The sequence below is a fragment of the Nothobranchius furzeri genome, chromosome 17, assembly GCF_043380555.1.
Source record: "Nothobranchius furzeri strain GRZ-AD chromosome 17, NfurGRZ-RIMD1, whole genome shotgun sequence".
Taxonomy (NCBI): domain Eukaryota; kingdom Metazoa; phylum Chordata; class Actinopteri; order Cyprinodontiformes; family Nothobranchiidae; genus Nothobranchius; species Nothobranchius furzeri.
Genome location: NC_091757.1, coordinates 36,866,149 through 36,889,023, shown reverse-complemented (window position 1 = coordinate 36,889,023; position 22,875 = coordinate 36,866,149). Strand labels below are relative to the sequence as shown.

At 42.1% G+C, this 22,875-nt stretch overlaps 1 pseudogene; it reads right to left on the bottom strand.

Moving 5' to 3' along the window:
- Window positions 1-213: 213 nt before the first annotated feature.
- LOC129152914 (uncharacterized) lies at window positions 214-3,838 on the bottom strand (annotated as a pseudogene).
- Window positions 3,839-22,875: the final 19,037 nt, after the last annotated feature.

Genomic DNA, 22,875 nt, shown 5'->3' with positions numbered 1-22,875 from the left:
TCCTCGCTGCCCGGCACGCACGTGACACTATATGCTTTTATTTTCTATACTCCTGACTTTAACTTAGACATGGAGGAATAAAAAATCTATTGTTTTATTTGGATTACACTGGAAGGCTACTACAGGTCAGTTTACCCATGAGAGTCATGATAAATGCTTAAACCTAGCAGATCAAACTCTGCATCTGGCCCTACCTTGTGTCCAGACAGCTGACTAGCTACTACAATGTCTCCACGGTTCTCCTCTCTTAAACCAGAGGCATTTAGAGGCCTTCAAGGCCACTTTGGTGGTGCTGCAGATGACTCATTTCTTATGCTGGCCCTCCCTACCAAGGTAACTCAAACCAGGGATCTAGCCGCAAAATCCCTGCATCCAACTTCCACTGGAAAGCACCTCACTCTCCATCCAGCCTGCTGACAATCACTAACTAGTCCCGCATACTTGGAGAGCTTCTTCTCGTAGGCTTCCTCCAAGCAATCTTCATAGGGAACTGTTAGCTTCATCAACAAACTTGTATTCTCAGACACGAGAACAAGGTCTGGTCTGAGAGCGGTGACAGCAATATGACTGAGAAACTTCAGCAGCCAAGGTCCACCAAGATCTTCCAGTTTCTAGCAGAGGTCAGGAAGCCTTCCGGTGGTCATTTGACTAGGGCTGCTTGTTCCCCTGCTCTGACAAAGGTAATAGTTTTGTTGGAATGGAAGATCTTTTTGACCTCTCAAGTCCAGAGCCGGTGGTTTCTGTAATTGACTTTAGGACTTGATCATGCCTCTACCTGTAACGTCCATCTCCAAGTGCTGTGGAGCAGCAGTTGAGGATATGCTCTAAAGTGACTTTCTTCTAACACAACGAACAAGCTGGAGATTCAACAGCCCCATGTGTGCAGATTGGACGGGCTTGGTGGCACATCATACACCGCCTAATGAGAAATTTAATGCAGCAAATGTCAACTTTCCAGATCTCTGTCCATGTCACTTTCCTCTCTTCTGCATTTCCCCATCTTGTCTGTGTCCATGCTGCTTCATTCCCACAGCTTTGTATGCTTTTGGCTCATCCACAATTGCTCACACCTCCTCTTGGACAAGACGCTACCTAACCTTCCCCCTGTTGTTTATTTGTGGAGATTGGAAGGATCCTAGCCTGGCACACCCACCAGGCTCCTGTGACGCATCCTTGCCCCAGCTTCTTGGACAGCCACCTCTGCTTTCCACTTCCTGCCTGTCTTCACTTGAATTCCAGCCTTAGCCACCTTTGGGTCACTTGATTCTCTGTACAGCATCACTTCTCTAGCTCTTGTAACCTCAAATTCCTCTTCCAAGGATTTGAAGAGCAACTGCAATTTGTTGTTGTGCCCATAGAGTGCAATGCTGCTCAGGCTCTTTGGTAACCAAGACCATCTCAGAAGATAATTGCACACTTTCCTCTCTAGGGACTGAACTATTGAGACAAGAATGGCATTGATGAGAAGGGGCCACAGGATCCTTGGAAGGACACTGTGCTGATAAACCCAGACTTTGTATTTTCCAGGAAGTCTAGATTTGTCCACGGATTTTGCCCAGATTTCCCTCTCCCAAGCCACTTGGGCCAGCACTTCTGGGGGAATCCCAAGGCGTTCCCAGGCCAGCCAAGAGACATAGTCCCTCCAGCGTGTCCAGGGTCTTCCTTAAGATCTCATCCCAGTTGGGCATGCCTGTAAAACCTCACCAGAGAGGCGTCCAGGAGGCATCCTAATCAGATACCCGATTGGAGCAGGTGGAGGGAGATTAGGGGTCTTAGCACACCTCTGTTGTCACTTGGCTTTCCAGGGCTGGAGGCTAGGAGGGGGATCTGGCTGTCTGGCTGGGGTCTGGGGTGGTGGGTTGCTTTGCTCGGCGTTGGGTGGGGGGGCTGCTCATCAGTACCCAGCAGAAACGGTCGAACTCTGGGAACCGGTAATGGTTGTACCCCATGTGCAGCAGTACCGGGACCAGAGTGAATAGGGTGTGTATGGGGAGCATGAGTGGGTGTCTGGCATGCATTTTTGTTAGTCTTAGGTTGTGTATGTGTGAGCATGAGGGAGGGAGTGTGTGACTGTGTTTGTGTATGACTGTATATGTCAGGTGGGGCCTTTGACTCCTCCCCTCTCCTTGGACTTCTTTTGCTGGTATACATCTTCGCCTCCCCTCCCCCTGCCACACTTGGTGTGGAGTGTGGTGACTTGGTCTGCCTGAGTGTCTGCGGGTCCCGGGTCAGGAGGTTTAAGATTTTTGGCGTCTGCCTAATTAATCCCGGTGGCTGCCTGGTGGTATCTGAGTCCCTGGGTTCTGTTGGGTCCCCGGCGGGGCTGGTCACCACTGGGTCCCACCTGAGTGAAGTTGGCCCCCCCACCTTCTTCAAATCCAACAAAAGTGGTAGCAAACGTTTGTGCTACGTTTGTGCTGGTTTGTGCTGCTAAAATTTTCGTTTGTGCTGCTGTCATTTTAAAGATATTAATAAAAACTTCTAGAGGTCATCAGAGGTCAACCAGCCCCCCCACATTAATGGAATCAAACAAAAATGGTGTCAATCAACTGTGCTACGTTTGTGCTGGTTTGTGCTGCTAAAATTGTCGTTTGTGCTGCTTCTGTTTTAGAGATATTAATGAAAATGTAAAGGTCAAAAGGTCAACTAGCCCCCCCACCTTCTTCAAATCCAACAAAAGTGGTATCAAACGTTTGTGCTACGCTTGTGCTGGTTTGTGCTGCTAAAATTTTCGTTTGTGCTGCTGTCATTTTAAAGATATTAATAAAAATTTCTGGAGGTCATCAGAGGTCAACCAGCCCCCCCACATTAATGGAATCAAACAAAAATGGTGTCAATCAACTGTGCTACGTTTGTGCTGGTTTGTGCTGCTAAAATTGTCGTTTGTGCTGCTTCTGTTTTAGAGATATTAATGAAAATGTAAAGGTCAAAAGGTCAACTAGCCCCCCCACCTTCTTCAAATCCAACAAAAGTGGTATCAAACGTTTGTGCTACGTTTGTGCTGGTTTGTGCTGCTAAAATTTTCGTTTGTGCTACTATCTTTTTAAAGATATTAATAAAACTTTCTGGAGGTCATCAAAGGTCAACCAGCCCCCCCACATTGATGGAATCAAACAAAACTGGTGTCAATCAACTGTTCTACGTTTGTGCTGGTTTGTGCTGCTAAAATTGTCATTTGTGCTGCCTCTGTCTTGAAGATATTAATGAAAATGTAAAGGTCAAAAGGCCAACCAGCCCCCCCCACCTTCTTCAAATCCAACAAAAGTGGTATCAAACCATTGTACTACGTTTGTGCTGGTTTGTGCTGCTAAAATTTTCGTTTGTGCCGCTTTCATTTGGAAACCAAAAGTTTCTAAAGCTCAACCAGCCCCTTTCTTTAATGTTTAATTTTAAAGATATTAATAAAATTCCATCCATCTATTTGCTTCCACTTATCCTTCTAAGGGTCACGTGTGGGCGCAGGAACCTATCCGAGCTGTCATAGGGCAAGAGGCAGGGTACATCCTGGACAGGTTGCCAGTCTGTCACAGGGCCAACACAAGGGATAGACAGCTATGGGCAATTTGGATTAACCAATTAACCCATCCCCACAAGCTGCATGTCTTTGGAGAGAACCCACGCAAACACGGGGAGAACATGCAAACTCCACACAGAAAGACCCTGTAACAGTGCTAACCACCGTGCTGCTGTAATAATAACATTAAATAACATTCAAGAAGAAATGTAAAGGGGCATGCCAGTAGGTGTGTATCAGTTTATAACTAGATAAGGTATTTTGAGCCAATAAGCTGGTTGTGGATCACTGACTACCATGTTTCTTAACATTACCTTACTCCATCTAGTGTGCTACCAGCAGGGTATATGGTAAAATGCTAACGGTTGTTAAAACATTAACCTAATAATATGTGAACTGTAGCCTTTAAGTCAAATGCTAATATTAACAAAAGTGCTGTCATTTGCATGTGGGCTGTCATGAGCAAGTTGTATAAAATTAACATACACTGAGTGCGCAAATCTGAACTCAAAGGCTCCAAACAGCCTGCAGAACTGTGAATCTTATGTACCGTTGTCTTTCAAATGATCTCCGCATTCCACTGGACAATGAATGTGACATACTCTTGTTTCACTCTGTTGCATCATCCCACACACCAGGCATATAGAGTGCCCTGATCGGCCCACAAAGCGGATAAAGCTCTGTGATTTGTTCACTAAGCAGATAGAGCACTATGATTGGCCCACCATTATGGACCAATCACAGCTCTTTATGTGTTTGAAACCCCTCGAGAGAGCTGTGATTGGCTAGCCAGAGTCCTGGTAGGAGCTGCTGAGGTTCCAATGGAGCATGCCTAGACCATTCTGTGCAAAGCAAGAATTTGGTCTAGTTCACTAGGCTAATGAGCAACAGCAATCATCAACACTTCAATTCATTACGTCAAAACAGTGTATCAAAGTAAGTGATTTTATTTCCACTTAAAGATGTAGAATTAAAGTTATAACCAAGTCATAGCAGTATTATGTCACATTTTTAATTTTTGCTTGACAGATGCCAAAGAAATCAGTCGTGGATAAAATTGCAGTATTAGAAGTCCTTTGTGCTTCTAAAGAAGAAGTCATAAAAAATGGAAAAATTTCAACTCCAAGTGATGACATATGGCAAAATCTATGCAAACAACTTGGTGAAAAGATGACACCAAAAGCTCTTTACACTTTTGTTAAATTAAACAGACACAATGTATGGGCTGCTCTGGATTACAGTGATGAAGAGAGACTGACTGACACAGACAGCAGTGACAATGATGATTTTGAAGAAAGCAGCTCTCCTTTTCAAAACAAAGACTGCAAGACTTTCAATGTGGAGCTCCCATTTGAACAGTGGAGGCATATGATTCCACACAAAGTCACATACAAAAAGAATACTTTCAAGAAAAGGGAATACACCATTTTGAAGACAGGTACCTGGACTCATGTTGTAAACCAGGGAATCTGGAAAGAGGTTAAAAGTACATGCACCATTACTTTTAAACGAGCCAAGGTGCACCCCAGAACTGTATCTTGTTTTATTAAAATCAGAGGATTTTGCAAAGAGTGTAGTGGCCAGCTGTACATTACATGTGAAAAGGAACCTGAAAAGCACTGCCCAATGGTGCTGAAGTGTGTAATGGCAAACACAGATGAATCTATACACACTGGCTTTTCTAAGAGAGCTATGTCCGGAAGTCTGAGGGCACAAGTAACAAAAGAACTTTGTGAAGGCAGACTGCAGCCCCATGTGTGGAGAGCATCAGCGGCAGCAAAGCTGATGGATTTTGGTGATCCAGAGCCAAGCCATCTACCAAATTTGACAACTCTGCGCAAAGCCAAACACGAACAAAATCAACTAGAAGTTGCTCATAAAAACCCAATACTGTCTCTCCACTCATTAAAATACAGTTCCCCTCACAGTGGAAGCATTTGGGACATTGGATTGGACAAGTTCTTCTGTCACTACTGGAGTCAAACTCAAATGCTGATGTACAAGACTGCAAAGCACCCCATAGTCGCCTTTGATGCGACTGGCTCAGTTGTAAAAAAGCTTCTCAGGCCTAATGGTTTATCTGGAAATATCTTCCTGTATCAAGGTGTGTTAACAGGAAGCGACAACTCTCACGTCCCAGTGGTGCAAATGTTGTCAGAGAGACATGATGTCCAGGCAATCACAAGATGGTTATCAGAGTGGATTCGTGCTGGAGCACCAATCCCAAAGGAGGCCATCTGTGATTTCTCCTTAGCTTTACTTGGTGCTTTAGTTAAGGCTTTATCACATCATTCAGATTTGAAGAGCTACATTAATGAATGCTTTGGTGTTTTGCTTCAGAAAAAATCCTACAAACTACCACCATGTTTCATCAGAGTGGATGTGGCGCACTTCATCAAAATGATTTGCCAGTGGGACTGTTTGAGAAAAAAGCCTCATCGGGTGAGGGATTTCTACGTGCGATCAATGGCACAACTTGTCAAGTCCCAATCCTTGGAAGAAGCAAAGGTCCTAATACGCAGCATTGCTATAGTGGCATTAAGTGAGACAGAAGGCTGTGACAGCTTTGGAAACCCCATCATGTCAGAAGTGTCCAAATCAAATCTGAAAAGAAAAATTGCAGATGAGACTTTGTCTGTTTCTGATGACAAGAAAGAAGAAGACATTAGATTGGATCCATGCACAGAAATAAACACTGACTTAAGGCAGTGGGTGGTGGATATTTGTGAGGGGAGCAGGTGCCATGCTGAAGTTCATGGTGATCGAGACAATATGCACTATCTACCTGAGCTCGTCCCACACCTAATTAGATTGGGAGGATACCTACCACTCTGGACTGGAGTAATGGTTCCCCTATTTCAGAGCAAAAAGCTCACTGCAACTTCAGCTAATGTTGAAGCAGAGTTCAAGAACATTAAACATGGTCTGTTCAAGCATGAAAATCTCCCTATAAGGATAGATAAATTCATTGCACGTCATCTTGGTTTCATTGAAGGGAACATGCGGATCTGTTCTGCAAAACAAATACGGAAAGAAGCAGAGGTTGCCAGACAGGATAGTACAGTAAAGCGTCACGATCCACACAAAGCCTTTGTGGAGCAGGAAGTGGATGATATCCCCTCTCAGGAGCCCAAAATTGACACAAACATGGACATTGAAGAAACAGCAGCTTTGGAAAACTGGAGAGGCCTTGCAGTTCTGCCAAAGAAGAGGAAATTGACCTCATACCTCTCCCCTTGTCCTGAATGGCTCCACTCAAATCCAGCTGTGAAAAAGAAAAAAGTAAAGCTAGGGCTATTAAAAAATGGAAATAATCAACAACCAGTAAAACTTGGCAAAGGACAATACTGTGTCATGAACACCTGTGCCTTTGATGCCTTCTGTCAAAGTATGTGCTGCGCTTTCTGTGACAGTCTTACTGCTCAAAACATAATGAATAGTTCAGAGGAGAATAAAGTATTCCAGCTTGTGAAATCCCTTGCTTCAAAGGGTGTCACTCAACGAGCCTATTCATTGAGGGCAGAGGTACTGAGTTCAATATTCTGCCCTGTTCAGTTGAAGAATGGTGTTCATTGTGTTGATGCACAGTGCCATGTGTCCACAGTAATTCAAAAAACAATGACAGAAAATCCAAGTGTTCACTTCACAAGACAGTGTTCCTCCCAGTACTGCCAACTTTATACACCAAACACGAGGCAAATACCTTTTGTTTCCATTGATCTGTCAGTCCTCTCAGCTTCTGGCATAGCTCACCTTCAGTCTGCTGTTGAACAAGGGCTCAACCTTCCAGAATCACCATGCCTAAGACCAATCAAACATCCTGATCCATCTCCAACAGCATTTAAAACAGATTCATCAGGAAAGCAACTTTGCACAGGGACTGTTTGTCACAGTTACAGCCTGAGAGAGCTTGTATGGATTGACACAGACCTTGGAAAATGCTCTACAGAAACTCTGGGGCACCGTTTACACGGTCCAAAAAGGTTTTTGCTTGCTGAATTCCCATCCACTCTGCTACTTCAAGGAGAGAAATTCACACTAAAAGCAGTCATTACATTTCAGGAGGGCCCAACACCAGAAACACTCGGGCATTATACGGCATTCAGTAACAGGACCCCGTACATGTGGGAGATGTATGATGACCTAAGAAAGGATGTAACCAAAGCATCTGAAAACACCAGCGTATGTCCGCACGCTGTGCTCTACAGAAAGGAATGATGGCAAGATTTCATGAAAGAAAGTCCTTTTCTAGTTTGTGAGGTAGATGATGGGAATAGCTGTTATTTTTCAGTTATTGTATTAGACTTGTGAGGCTCACACAGTTCCATGTATTTACCTTTTCTAACAGGAAACATATATACTACATTGTTCTCGTAGTTTTGTATTTTGTTACCAGCAAATAAAGTTTTTTCTCCAACAGAATGCATAAATTATTTTAAATGCTATATTTAACCTAGTTTTTAAATAAGGTATAGCAGTTAGATTACTAGGTTTAAGAGTGTGATCATGAGAAAAAATATCCAATGCTGGTTAATATCTCATATTTTTACAGTAAAGAAAGGGGCTGGTTGAGCTTTAGAAACTTTTGGTAATATCTTTAAAATGACAGCAGCACAAACAACAATTTTAGCAGCACAAACCAGCACAAACGTAGCACAATGGTTTGATACCACTTTTGTTGGATTTGAAGAAGGTGGGGGGGGCTGGTTGGCCTTTTGACCTTTACATTTTCATTAATATCTTCAAGACAGAGGCAGCACAAATGACAATTTTAGCAGCACAAACCAGCACAAACGTAGCACAGTTGATTGACACCATTTTTGTTTGATTCCATTAATGTGGGGGGGCTGGTTGACCTCTGATGACCTCCAGAAATTTTTATTAATATCTTTAAAATGACAGCAGCACAAACGAAAATTTTAGCAGCACAAACCAGCACAAACGTAGCACAAACGTTTGATACCACTTTTGTTGGATTTGAAGAAGGTGGGGGGGCTAGTTGACCTTTTGACCTTTACATTTTCATTAATATCTCTAAAACAGAAGCAGCACAAACGACAATTTTAGCAGCACAAACCAGCACAAACGTAGCACAGTTGATTGACACCATTTTTGTTTGATTCCATTAATGTGGGGGGGCTGGTTGACCTCTGATGACCTCTAGAAGTTTTTATTAATATCTTTAAAATGACAGCAGCACAAACGAAAATTTTAGCAGCACAAACCAGCACAAACGTAGCACAAACGTTTGATACCACTTTTGTTGGATTTGAAGAAGGTGGGGGGGCCAACTTCACTCAGGTCTGGGTCCCAGGCCGCTGGGTTCCGGGCTCAGCCGGCTTAGGGGTGGGAGGCTGCGGGCGAGTCTGTGGGCTTGCCGCTGATATCCCCTGGGGCTCTGCCGGCTGCTGGTTGTTGCCCCCCGGGGCAATCCTCTGCGCCTCTCGAAGGGGGCAAGGGTTTTTCTGGTTGCAGTCTATCTGGGGTCCCTGTGTTCTGGGGCAGCTCCTGGATCTCTGAAACTTGGAGCTCCCTCCATCTCCCACACATCTTTGGGGGACAGATCTGTGGCCCCTCACACTCTCTATCGGACGCTCCTACTGAGAAACCTTACATAAACAAGCGCGTGTACACACAGGTGCTCACATGATGCTCTCACAAGTATGGACTTGGGCACGTTCAACACATGTCTTAATGCTGTGGTTGGCACTTAATGCACTGTGATTTATTATCGTGTGATTGTTCAGTAAAACAATGTTGATTTTATATTTCCTCATCAGGTTAACGCAGTGATAGCTTGCTCCTGTTGTATTGTTGTGTGTCCCTTTTTGTTGTTTGTTTTTCTCTTTCTGCAGGTCTAGAAGCAGACATCATTGTCCATCATTGATTGTTTATTTTTATGGACCCCCCCCCCCCCCCCTTTTTTTTTTGTCTCTTCATTTCTCTTTCACCTCTGTCTCCGTATCTGGTCGGAATTACAGAGCATTCAAAAAACAATAACAATAAAGTTTTAAGTATCAGGCGGGACATTAAAAGCAGAAGCTTCGATGCTCCACCTGAGAGTAAATCTATAAGGCTTGTCACCAGCATTCAGACATTAATTCTGTTTGCTTCACAGCCAGACAGGACACGGGAAAAAAGTAAATAAATCAGATACCCGAGCTACGTCAAGTTGCTTCTCTCAATGTGGAGGAGCAGCGGATTTATTCTGAGCCCCTCCCGGATGGCCGAGCTTCCCTATCTCTAAGACACCCTGTGGAGAAAACTCATTTTGACTGCTTGTATCCGCGATCTCATTCTTTTGGTAACTACCCAAAGCTAGTGACCATAGGTGAGGGTAGGAACACAGATCAATCGGTAAATCGAGAGCTTTGCCTTCTGGCTCAGCTCTCTCTTCACCATGACAGACCGGTAAAACGTCCTCATTACTGCAGATGCAGCACCAATTTGCTTATCTATCTTGTTTTCCATCTTCCCCTCACTCTTAAACAAGACTCCGAGATACTTAAACTCCTTTACTTGGGGCAGGACCACATGACCTGGAGGAGGCATTCTACCCTCTTCCGAGGTAATGTCATCAGAAGCATGTTCATATCTCTGTGGAGAAGGATACAGTAACAGGAAGTTGTGGCCATGTTGTTTCAAATATGAATTGCCTGAATTTAACTTTTATGTTTGATAGAAAATTAAACTATTAATTAACTTTTTAATGACTTTCAAAGCCAAGTCCACTTTGAGTTTACTAGTTACCCAGTGCTCAAAGCATGGAAGCTAAAAGTACACATTTTAATCATCAAAGTTAACTCATTCACTACCAGCCGTTTCCTGATCGGTAAAGCCGTTCACTGCCAACATTTCTCTCCATTTTAACTGTTTTTTTGAGAGTCACAGAGCATTGCGCACTAGGATGATGTCAACGCCAAAACTACCAAAACAACCAAAACAAAGAGGAGACTCACCTCTTACATCAGGAAGAATCCGCTCGCTTTGAGCTTTATCCATTCTTTCATAATCCGTTGTCGAATTGTGATCGGCAGAAGCTTTTCCGGTTTGCGCCTCACTTTTTTTACAGCAACGGCCCAAAACGATCTCCTAACAGATGGATTTTCTGTTTCCTGGTCACGTGACGTGTGACGTACGCGGATGAAGATCGGCTTTAGAGCTGAGATGCTTGTTCTCACGGTGCGGGGGCTTGTTCCGATGCCCACACAGTAAAAAAAATGCAAATGACAACTTAAGTCATCATTGGCAGTGAATGAGTTAAGAACACATTAAAGTAGCGTAATATTGGTTTTCTGAGAGTTGAAAAAACTGCAGTTCAAAATTAAAGAGTTTTACTTAAAATGTCTAAGTATCAATAAGTTTTTAATTTAAAATTAATTATATAAATAAATGATGTTACCACCACATTGTTGAAATGAAAACACACACAGAGGTGATTGCAGTGGGTGTTTTGGTGTAAATTCACAAATTTAGCATTTTATGGCTTTTTGTTGTTATAAATGAAACCAAATGCCTGCTCCTCTTTAGAGATGAATGAACTATATGGTTAGATTTTAAATGGATCATCATTGATTTTCTGCAGCTGGGATTTTCTCATGGAGCATGAGCATAAAATAGATGAAAAAGCTTGTCAAAGTCAACACACGTCTGAGACTCAAAGCTACTGTAATGTCCCTATAATCAATAATACAGACTCTTGTTGCTGTAGTCCAAGCAGAAAAGTATAGATATCATTCAGCATTACATTTACTGCAAAGCATGATGGGAAGTGACAGTGGTGCCCGGGGCAACACAGGAGACCGGAGTAAATGGAGATAGGAAAGGGAAAGGAAATCAGGGGTTTGGGTGAGCAATGCCATTACATCAGTGTAACACGTGCAGAGATCAGGCCAGAGAAGAAGAAGAGGTCAGTAGGACAGACCATCTACTGCCCTGACATGTTGTCATGGTAAACACGTGGGTTTGTTGGTGTTCAGGTCCAACAATCGAATAGCTGAATTTTAATTAGCTAACAGCATTGCTGCTGGGTGAACTAGTGACCTTTTCAATAATAATTTTTGCACTTGAATTTATTTTTACTTAAGTAAGTCAGTTGCTGCCTTTGCATAAAAATAAGGAAACTGTGGTCAATAAATGTGAAAACACAACATAAAAATTTGGTCGATAATGGTTTTTATAAACAACACGCCTGTTTTTCATGAACGTACTGAAGTACAAAAACAGATTTCTGCTTCATGGTTTAATAACTCAGTTGGTATGTTTTTTACATTTAGGCTCCAAAGTTGGTTTTATCCCAGATTTTGCAATATTGTTTCTTATTATTAACCAGCTAATACTATTTAACTTGATTAATTTGCTAATGGTTACAGTCTGTTTGTTTTAAGTTATTCAAACAAGAGTCAGCATGTAGAAAGAACTAGTTTTAGAGGTCTAATGCAAGTTTTCCTTCAACTAGTGAAAATTTAGAGTCACCAGTTGTCCTAAAACAACAGTTTTTGGTCTGTGGCTGGGGTAAATGGAGAAAACCGGTGAATGCACGGAGAGAACATGTTAACGGTGTGAAAGAAGGCCGTGGCCAAGGTTTCAACCCTGTCTTAGGTTTCTATGTAACAAAAGTAAATACCGTTTGAATTAAAACTTGTAAATTTTCCTGAAGAATTTTGTTTCTACAAATTCAGTAAATGTGTAATCATTACCATAATATTCTGGTAGAGGTGCAAGAAAAACAACCCTCAAAAGTGGCACTGACTAGGAAGGAGATCACAGCTTTCTGCTTTCATGATTTCTACAAACATGATACTGCAATTGAGATGATGGACACAAAAATAACCTAATAAAATCTATACGTATCACTCTTCAGCATTTAAAACACTGATGGGTTTTTTCAAAAGCTACCAGTAAAAAATCAGCTACCTTGTCCATCATACCACACACACCTACTCTCAAGTCCAAAAAACCTCATATTATTCTCTGAAAGTCAAGTTCTTTGTCCTCATGTCGAGGGGATATGTGTGATTGATGATCGTTGTGAGTATAATCTAACTCCATTACTCTGACATGTGCCTGCAAAGGTAATATTGCTGAGTAATCATAACAACGTGTCTCTCACATAATGACCTGTAATGAGATCTGCAGTCACACGTCCACCGCTTTCAGGTTTTCTCAATCCCATTCAAACAGCTAGCAGCTAAAATAGGTTTTGGCACCAAGAGGAACAGAAAAAAGGTCAAAGATTTTGGATTGTGTTCTTTCATTTCCCCAATGATGTTTTTAAGCATCCTTAAAGAATGATGTAACAAGATCTGAGGGAGGTGTGCTCAGAAAATGTTAATGATTGTAGGATAAAGACTCAAAAAGGTACTAAAAATAAGCATTAATAGACTCACCCATCTTGGCGTGCGACAGGGAAAGCTATTGTTGATTCCAGGAGAGAGCACAGCACGTCTTGGCTAGTAGAAGCTAACCGTTAGCATTAGCAACTCCACAACATGGTATAACTTCTTCAGGCTTGTGTTATTTGTAGAGATAAAACATCACTGTTGCAGAACAAACTTGAGTCAATAGTAGAGTTGCGTTCCTGTTAGCCAGTCAGAGGTGAGATGTCCAAATATCAGGAAATAACACTCAAAATCCTGTCGTCTTCTGCTCCCCTATGCTCTGGCTAATAAGCACCAGAGCTTCATCTGAGCCGGATCTTGCCGTGTTACATCGATATGTGTTCCCCCATGAGATCTGTTTCTTTTGTACCCAGCTGCAAGTGGAAACAGCCCAATCACAAAAAATAACCCTCACCCTAACCCTTACCCTAACCATAACCACCCAGTCACCAAAAATGTATGTTTTGCATTAATATAAATTTTGAAAATATCATGTGTTGCACAATTTTTATGTTTGTTTCAAGGTTATGGTTAGGGTAAGGGTTGGGGTAAGGGTTAGGACACACATTTTTTGCAAGTGGATGGTTCAAACTCGCAGATGGGTGCAACAAAAACAGATCTCGAGGGGGGAACACTTATCGACATAACACCGGGAACGTTTAATTTACAGATTAAGCACTGCTTTGCACCAGAGCTTTCTTCCCACAGAAAGTGACTCACAAGGCAATAATTTAAACTAGAGAACACTGTAAATGCACTAAAATTGAGTGATTGTGATCTTTAAACTGTGAGGCGCAAAGAAAGTAAAAAATTATTGCAATGATGCTCATGACAGCAGTACATTTGATCAGAATCAAGATTTGTGTGCATGTATGTAAAACGGAATAGATGCTCGTGCGTGTCTAGTTACAATATAGAAAATTTGTAGTTGGAGCCATTTTTAGAGTGTTGGTGTGTGTGCACTTGTGCACAACTCTTTGTTTCTGCACGTCTCGTGTTAGACGAGAGTTGAAGTTACCAGCAGGTTTTCTCATTAGTGAACAAAGAGAGCTTCTTTGCACTTTTAACCCATGAGACATTAAAGATAAAGGGAGGAAAGACAGACAGGAGCTGGGAGGAAGAGGCTGTGATTGACTAGCCGAGTGACTTAATATGTTTTTAAATGAGAGGAAGTAGGAAAACAGGATTGAATGCAGGGGTATAAAATAAGAAGCCACCCTGGTGAGGTTGAGGATGGAGGTAGACAAGGCTGACAAAAGGCATAACATTATTTATGGGCTGGGAGTAAGGTGAACCACATCCCAGACTGGATTTGTCTTGTAAAAAGCCAAGCAAAAATTCACTTTTCCCTCCACTCTTTGGTCTGGCATGTGCTATGAAGCACTCATGAATGCTGACAATGCACACGTGCATCACACAGAAATACCTCTCATCCCACTGATTTATTAATATTTCAGAGTGGTGAGAGCCAGGGCATTGCTGTTACCAGGCAAACACAGAACTTTAAAAATCAGATTCAAATAAAATCACACAAGAAACTATAACACATTAGCAAAAATAAATAAACAACTGAACAGAGGCAGAAAATCATAGAAGATCGAGAGATGGATTGAGGGTGATGGGACTGACTTAGTATCCAGGGAGAAAATGAGGGATCACATCTGGACTACTGACTGAGAGGATGAGGAGGGGGTGGAAGGTACACTCAGCTGAGTGAATCATTTGCCCAACAAACCCACTCTCAGACGCATGTACACTTGTGTTTCTATCACTTCAGAGCTTATTCCACTAAATTTTAATTATTAGTTGTTGCAAACTTTATTAATAGGGATCTAACATTAAAAACAACTTAAAATGAAATGATTGCATTTTAATTTGTTTATGTTTCTGGAGAAAAGTGATGCACATCTTTGCTGTGAAACAGCATTACATGCCTGAAACATGAGTAATAAAAGCACACGACCACCGTAGCCACCCTTCCCCTCAGAGCGTTTCATCCTGCAGCTCCCACTGCCATACAACTGTCGACCCCCCCCCCCCCACACACACACACACACACACACACACACACACACATATTAAAACAGCCACACTCTTAGAATTCAACCTCATTTTCTCATTGCACTTTTAGGTTAAAACACCTATACGCCTCAATAAAAGAAGCTTTACTTGATGATGTATTAGCTCTGCTTTCACCAGGACTAACTTTGCATGTGTGAACAATTGAATATTTCAGATCAATTGAAAGGGCTGCCCCGTGGTGATGTTTGTCTGGATGTAAATATCAGTTCCCAAATAACGGCATTTACACTGACATTTTACCCACTCTGTTTTCTCTCCACAGACACTCAATAATGTCTTTTGGTAAAGCTTCCCTTGCCCCTCAGCTTTTTTACCCCCCTTTTTCCCATGCATGTGTGAATGTGTTTGCATAGCTTTTTGCACACACAGACATGAACACACACATTCCAGAGTCAGGCAGTCAATGGAGCTCCAGCGTGGTGCGATGATTGTGCTGGTCAATGTGCTCCGCTGTGTGACTGCATGCCCCCAAGACTGAGGCTGAGTCTAGACACGAGTCAGCCAAGCCGCCCTGCTGACCTATATCCTACAGTTACACTAAGTGAGAGACATGGAGAAACAGAGGAAGTGGGAGAAAGGAGAGAAGAAGGGTAGAAGCGTGACGGAAAAGAGACAGAGGGATGCTGGTGATGGTGGTGGCGGTGGTGGAGGATGGGGGGGGGGCATAAAGGGAAAGTGAAAGGCAGCAATGAAGTAAAAGAGCAAATTGTGAGATGGGGAGAAGATGAGACACAGAGACTAAGCGGACATGAAGGCAGGAAAGAGGGGGATGGAGAGGGGAAAATAGAGAAAAACGAGGGAGCGATGCAGCTATGGATAATTCAGAATGAGTTAAAAGGGGGGAGGAAAGGGGGAGCAGAGCGATTGGAAGTGGCAGCCACTAAAGCAAAAAGAGAGATGGTTAAGTAGAGGATGGGGAGGGAAAGAGAGTGAGAGCACTGAATACAATCTCTAGAGAAGGCCCATAAAATGATCACATAATAATGTAAACACTTAAAAAACTCTTTCAAATTCATATTTGGATGTTAAAACAAAACTTGTAATTTAGATGTCACTTTTATCTCAACATAAAGGTGGAATTTTATGACACATTTTAACTTTTCCTCTATGTCTTGAGCAATAATCATCCTTTTATTAGACATATAAGATAAGATAAGATAAGATAAGATAAGATAAGATAAGATGAAACTTTATTTATAAACCACAGCTCAGGAAAGAGAGAAAAATATGACACTACATACAACAGTAGTTCCTATGTAGACACATACACAGTAAGGGCTATGGTGCACATGCACTCTCAGACTCTGAGAAGCAACCTTACTAACTCAATGTTTATCATCTCAACCATAAACCTAAATAGACAAATCATTATCTGCTTCTTTCCCATTTCTTCCTCCTCTTTTCCCCATTACTCTTCCTCCCATGTATGGGAGAATGAATAGGCCCAGACAAAAGAGGACAAAGAAGTAACATGTTTTTTTCTCTTTTCTTCTGTGTATTGAGAGGATGAGCTGGACTGTACTAATAGTCATTGTGTGTGTGAATGGGACAGAGGGCTTTTTGTGTGTGTGTTCCAGACAGCAGCTCATGAGGCAGGACTTAAGTAGATGTTCGCCAAAGCGTATGTAATGCAAGGGAAATATCAACTAATCCCTACACTCTTCTACCCCACACCCCTCCCTCTCCATCGATTCTTCTCCTGCTCACCATCAGTATCGTCAATATCATCATCATCTTCATCCTCACGCCACTGTTTAGCTACGTTGGAGTGATGTCAGTCAGGGGAGCTCTATATCTGACTTTGGATTGTTGATAAAGTCAAAGTCAACATTGAAGTTGCCCATCTTCTGCACCGCACTCTCCCACTCTCACACAGGACACACTCAGTGGGGGATTGTTGTTATTTCTTAATCCCGGTGGATTAACACACTAACAGACTCATTTTACCTCAGTCCAGACAACAAGAGATGTCATATTATCCCCCCGAGCACCAAAGTTGATGAATGAGTTACCATGCTGTTAGCTTGTACAGGTTAGAGAGCGGTGAAGAGAATTTATCTGAAAAAATGAAACATGAAGATTTAAATGAACTAGATCTATTGTAAAACACACAAGTTTATTTTCCCACACTAAAGCATCAAAAACAACACTAAACCAGGTGCCTGCACTCTGAATGCAAAGAATGTCATTAGCCTATGTGTTAACTCCAATATTCTCCCAGAGCAGTGAATGTAAACTGCTTAAACACGTAATCTTATACGCTCGGTAGGAAGCGTGGCGTTCTGTCAAACAGTGGTGCTGTAGAGAGTCCACTAATCCACATGCTAGACTCCAGATTAACGAGAGGGGATGTGGGAGAGGGAGGGGTTAAAAAAAACATGCCGGCCAGACCCAACCCCCCCCCCCCCCCCCCCACACACACACACACACACACACACACATAATCGCTTCCCCTCCCTGTGGATTATAATGCTTAGTGTTGCCCCTGTGCGACAGACAGTAAGAGGATCTCTGAGGTGGCGTCCCCCAGGTCTCTGTCATCGGTCTTCTGGGGGAATCGCCACAGCATGGACACCCAAGAACAGGACAGGGGTCAAAGGTCAAGGAGCAGAAGTAGAAGAGGGGGCAGCTCAAGTTGAGGTGTTTATAAAAGAGATGTGAGTTTGTTTTGAAGAGAGAAATTACTGTAAATCAACCCAATGAAGCCTCATGGGAATCCAGCCGAAATTTCACAATGGCAAGAAAAAGGGTTTAAAATCTGATTACAGTTAAATATCACACACACACACACACACACACACACACACACACACACACACGAATAATGGTGAAGCAGATCAAATGAAATGATTGTTCTAGATGTGGCAGCTTGCACACAGTAAAATCAGGCGGTTTGAGACGGACGGCTCAACAAAATCAGATGTCTGGAAGCGTTTCTCTCCAACCCTTGTGTCATTCTCAAACCGCCAGCGAATCCTCAACTGAAGGAGCAGATTTGTAAAGCTGCTGCTGGATCCTCTGCTGGTTTATATCATTACAAACCACTCCGAGAAAATCATCATAACTATCAAGAAGCTCTGAACTTGAAAGCCTCCTAAGTCCCAGTTAGCAATTTCCTCCTCATTTCAACGTCAACATTTATTAAGCTCTCCCAGAGAAATCAACGACGACTAAATTATTTTGAGAGTGTGCCTCGGGCTACAGAGGCACACTCAAAATGACTAAAAAAAAAGAAATATATATATATTAGAAGGAACAAGGAGGAAGAACAGAAGGGGAAACGACTGACTCAAAGTAAAACTAGATTTAATATCTTAATGGCTTTGTGTGGAAAAAAAAGTGATAATAGAAAAATCCAATTAAAATCTGATGATTGGCGCTGTGAGGTAGAGACATGAAACTGTTTGTCTGAACCACTGGCTCTATATAAAGCTTTGATTAGATGATGCTGGTAATAGCAGCTGCCAGACTATTAGGTTGTATATTTTTAACTCGGATATAACGCTGGCTCTGAGCTCCTAACACAGATGTGTGAGACTAACACGGGCAAAATGTCTGAATACAAATAAAAGAAATGTCCGAAACAAGAGGATGAAGTTTCACCAAGTCCTGAAAGTGCCGTACTTGGATGTGTGTGTGTGTGTGCGTGCGTGTGTGTGTGTGTGTGTGTGTGTGTGTGTGTGTGTGTGCGCGTGTGTGCGTGCGTGTGTGTGTGTGTGTGCGTGCGTGCGTGTGTGTGTGCGTGCGTGTGCGTGCGTGTGCGTGCGTGCGTGTGTGTGTGTGTGTGTGTGTGTGTGTGTGCGTGCGTGCGTGAGAACATTTCCCCCTAATGCCTCTCAAGGTGACTTGGCCTTCCTCCTTCAGGGCTTTCCTTTCAAATCTTTTTGGGATTGAAATTATGATGAAGTAATTTTTCCACAGAAATTGCCTATGTCACTTGTGGTATCTGTCGGCAAATTTCTCAAGTGTATTTTCAATCTCTCCATATTTCCTCTGTCCTCTTGGTCTATCCCTCATCTCCTGCTCTTTTGAGCTATTTTTTCTCCTTTGTTTCACTGAGCTTTCACTTGACATGTCAATGTGTCAATGTCACATTACACCGAGGCAATATTTGTGATACAATTTGGCACATGAGCTGACAGAGGAAAGGAAATGAACAACTGCTTTATTTCACATGGAAACAGCTTGCCGTGTAGGTGTACGGCTATCCTCTTGTATGTGTGCATTTGTGACAAACGCATAATAAAGCAGGAAATGTGCTGAAAACATCTGCATGCAATTACTCAGGAGTGCACCTCATGGCCACACACACACCTACAAGTCTTCCTCACACATGCACACGAACATCATCCTACAGTGAAAAATCACCTGCTTGTTTCAGGGGAACATAAGAAGCAGTGTGTCGACAGATCGGAGAGGGAGATTCCTCAGAGACCTGTGGCCTAATTTCTTATTTTCAAGAGGAAACTTATCTAATTATATGTAAGTTAACTTCCTAGTGGTCGATTCAAGGGCAGCACTTGCTGGTATGATTGAACGGTCTTAACAGAAACATGGCTGTGACAGACCAATCCCTCATGGGTTTGTTGTGTGTTTTTTTTTTACTTTTAAACCACCACACACATCAGCTTGGCCATTTGTTTGAATTCATGATGTATGCATTTGTGTTTGAGTCTCCTGCATACATTTTCTGTCTGGTCCTCAAAGAAAACAAACCCTGAGTAGAGAAGAACGTTAAACACATTGAATCGCATGTTCCATGTGATTTACCAACTTTTACCAATATCTAATGTCTCGTACAAAATATGATTTTGATATCAATGGTTATTATTTACTTTTAGTTCATGCATTGGATTTTTTTACATGGCACAGGCTGAAAGCAATACATGCATTACCTTTTGCTGCAGATTGGAAGAAAAATTCCTAAGAAAAACAATAAAATGCACTAAATAATGCAACTGTTATAATGTCATGGATCAAATTGTAATATCACAACCAAAAGAGACAAGTGGCAAACTCATTCTCCGAGTACAAAACTGAACCTCAGGTACATGAAATTAATACATGTTGAAATATATTCTCATCAACCTTAAATTTAATTAGATGATTTAAAAAAAACTATTCCCACATGTGTGAACATATTTACTTTATTTTCCAGCAGATCAACAGCTTTAACATTTATAACACTTTACATGTCACTGTGAAGAACTGAGAAAGTAGTTTTATTCCAACTTGGGACAGAAAGTGAATACCCATTAGTTACAGTGTGGCCTGTTTGTAGGGTGTTACTCGTACATCAAGTAAATAAGTTTCTTCATTTGAATTTAAAACATCCTCACACCCAACAGCTCAGGAAAAGTTGAGCTACAAAGTAATTATGTTAACGTCATAGAAATTATGAAGTCAATTTTTAAATAAGTTTCAGCCTGGAGCAACAACATGACAAACAAGTGAGGCATGCACGTTCAAGATGAAAAATTACGATTTCAAGTAAACATAAAGGTTTAGGTTCTCAGTTAGAGGCGTGACTATCATATTTCACAGCAATTCAGCGATTCATCGATTAGAAGTGGAGAAACATCACTCAAGATGAAGGCGGAGAGAAGACGAGGACAGATAAAAGCTAGAAGCAGGATCAGTGATGGGGTGAGTTTATGGACCAAACAAACAGAAAGGTGAGCTGTTGGTCGAACAGAAGGCCCACGGAGCTGGAGCAAGTGGTGCAGCCTCCGGTGGAATCAGACGGTGAGACGAGAACACAGAAGGACCTTAAATCTCATCTCAGACTTTGGAGCTGCTTCTTCCTCCTCCTCCTCCTCCTCCAAGTTGGGCCCTCGGGCATGGCCCAGTCCGCTCCCTTCCTCCCTCTTACCACCATATGGACAGAACAGCCTACATGCCAGCATCAAATACAGTCTGTGGTCTTTCTTGCTCAACATACAATATACACGTTAGTCCCATTAAAGTAAGAAAGGACTGTTTTATTTTAGAATGAGAGAAGAGTGAAGGTTGTCAATGAGAGGTAATCCCACTTAATGGAGTCCCCAGCTCTCAGATGGACTGAAGTCCACACGACAGGCAGATCAGCTAAACACACCTCTTAATGTTCTGACATAATGGGAGAGAACCTTTATTGTATTTTTAAGGACTCCTCCACCCCACCCCCACCACCCATCCCTCCTTTACTTCACCCACTACCCTCCAGTCCACTTGTGTCTCCATCTTCCACTTTCTCTTTATCTCATTCTTCTGTCTGCCTGTCCTCAAAAGCGTTTCACACTGACCAGTCTGCGATTCGATCACGCTTGCTTTGGTCATTACATCACACTTATCAGGCAGCTCGGTACAGGAAATAAAAGATGAGGAGAAATGAAGGGAGAGAGGGGAAAAAGCGACAGATGAAATGTAGGTCAGTGGAGATGTGCTTGGGGCAGTTTCTCCCTCTCTCTTCCTCTCCGTTAGTCTCCCTCCCTGGGCCACAGCTAAAGAGGCTAAATGAGACGAGGGGTGAAAGTGGCTCTCACCCACACCTGCTTCTATCCATGCTCAAACCTCCCTCAGACATTCTCGTTAAAAACAATGGACCCGAAAGTATTTTTTTGTTTTGCTTTCTGAAGTTAAAAATGAATAAAAATAACTAAAATCTTTAGACGTTCCTTTTAAATTGCTGCATTTGTCATCAGCACAAACAGAAAATAATAAATTAGAATAAATGAAATAATTTTGGGGAAAAATCTCATTTAATCAAAGTTTTATATTAGTCAAGGGTCTGTAACAACTAACTTATGATGGCTGCAGCTAAATAGTCAAGTGTGTTCATGATTATAAGATCAACACGGATGTTCCAGATGAAGAAAAAGTCCCATTCAAAGCAGAAACTCTGTTGCAGACCAGAATGAACAGATGAAGAATGAAAGTAACAGTGAAGTTAAATGATCAAAATCCCACATTCCCAAAGTTGGGATCAGGACCCCCTCAGGGTCACAAAACACTAGTTTAAATTAAATTTTAAAAAATTTAAAAACATATCTTATTTGTTTGTTTTCCCTTTACTTGTGTAAAAGATATAAATAATTGGCTAGTTCTCTTTATACTCTTGTTTACCTTGTTTAATTATCTGAGGTTATTTTGTCAGATGAAAAGTTTGTGAACCACTGATCTGAATCAGATTTGAACAATCAGGATCTGAGTTTCTTCTGTTTGAAGTGGAGCCAGAAAACAAGCCAGAATGCCCCGAGGCGTTCACTGGATCGGTCATTTCACAGGGCAATGGTGGTCCGTACTGTAACATGCAACTTTACTTTCTCAGTTTCCTTGTCATTATTTAGTGTTGGAAAGGAGGACCGCGCCCCGATAACCATCCTGAGGACACATGAGACAATTCATGCCATCTGAGCTGCTCGTCTTTCTGCCACAGATCTATTCACCGTAATCTGCATTTAACTATTGCATGAAAACAGCTAAATGCCTCCATGCATAAAGTGTATGTTTTATGCATAGATCACATTGTTGTGACTGCAGATTGGTTTCAGCAGTTGTCCTGATGATGCAGTTTGTACCCCTGCAGCAAAACTCTAATTCTGGACATCAATTAAGTGCTTTTCTGGAAGGTAATGGGTTTTGTTTTCCTCATGTTATTTTTGTGCACCTTGGAACCAAAAGCACCAAAAGTATCCTCAGACTTAATTATTTGAACAGTTTTAACACTTTTAATAGAAAATGATGGGATTGACTCAATGTGGATGATGATAAAACTTTACTGTGCTCATCGTATGAGTGTGTACGCGCGTGTGTGCGTGCGTGTTGAAGCTCCAGGCTGCAGGCAGATTGCAGGAGAGAGTGGGAGGAGCGGAAAGTGCTCCAGTCCAATCCGGGCCGACGGGTAAAGCCGCTCCTGTG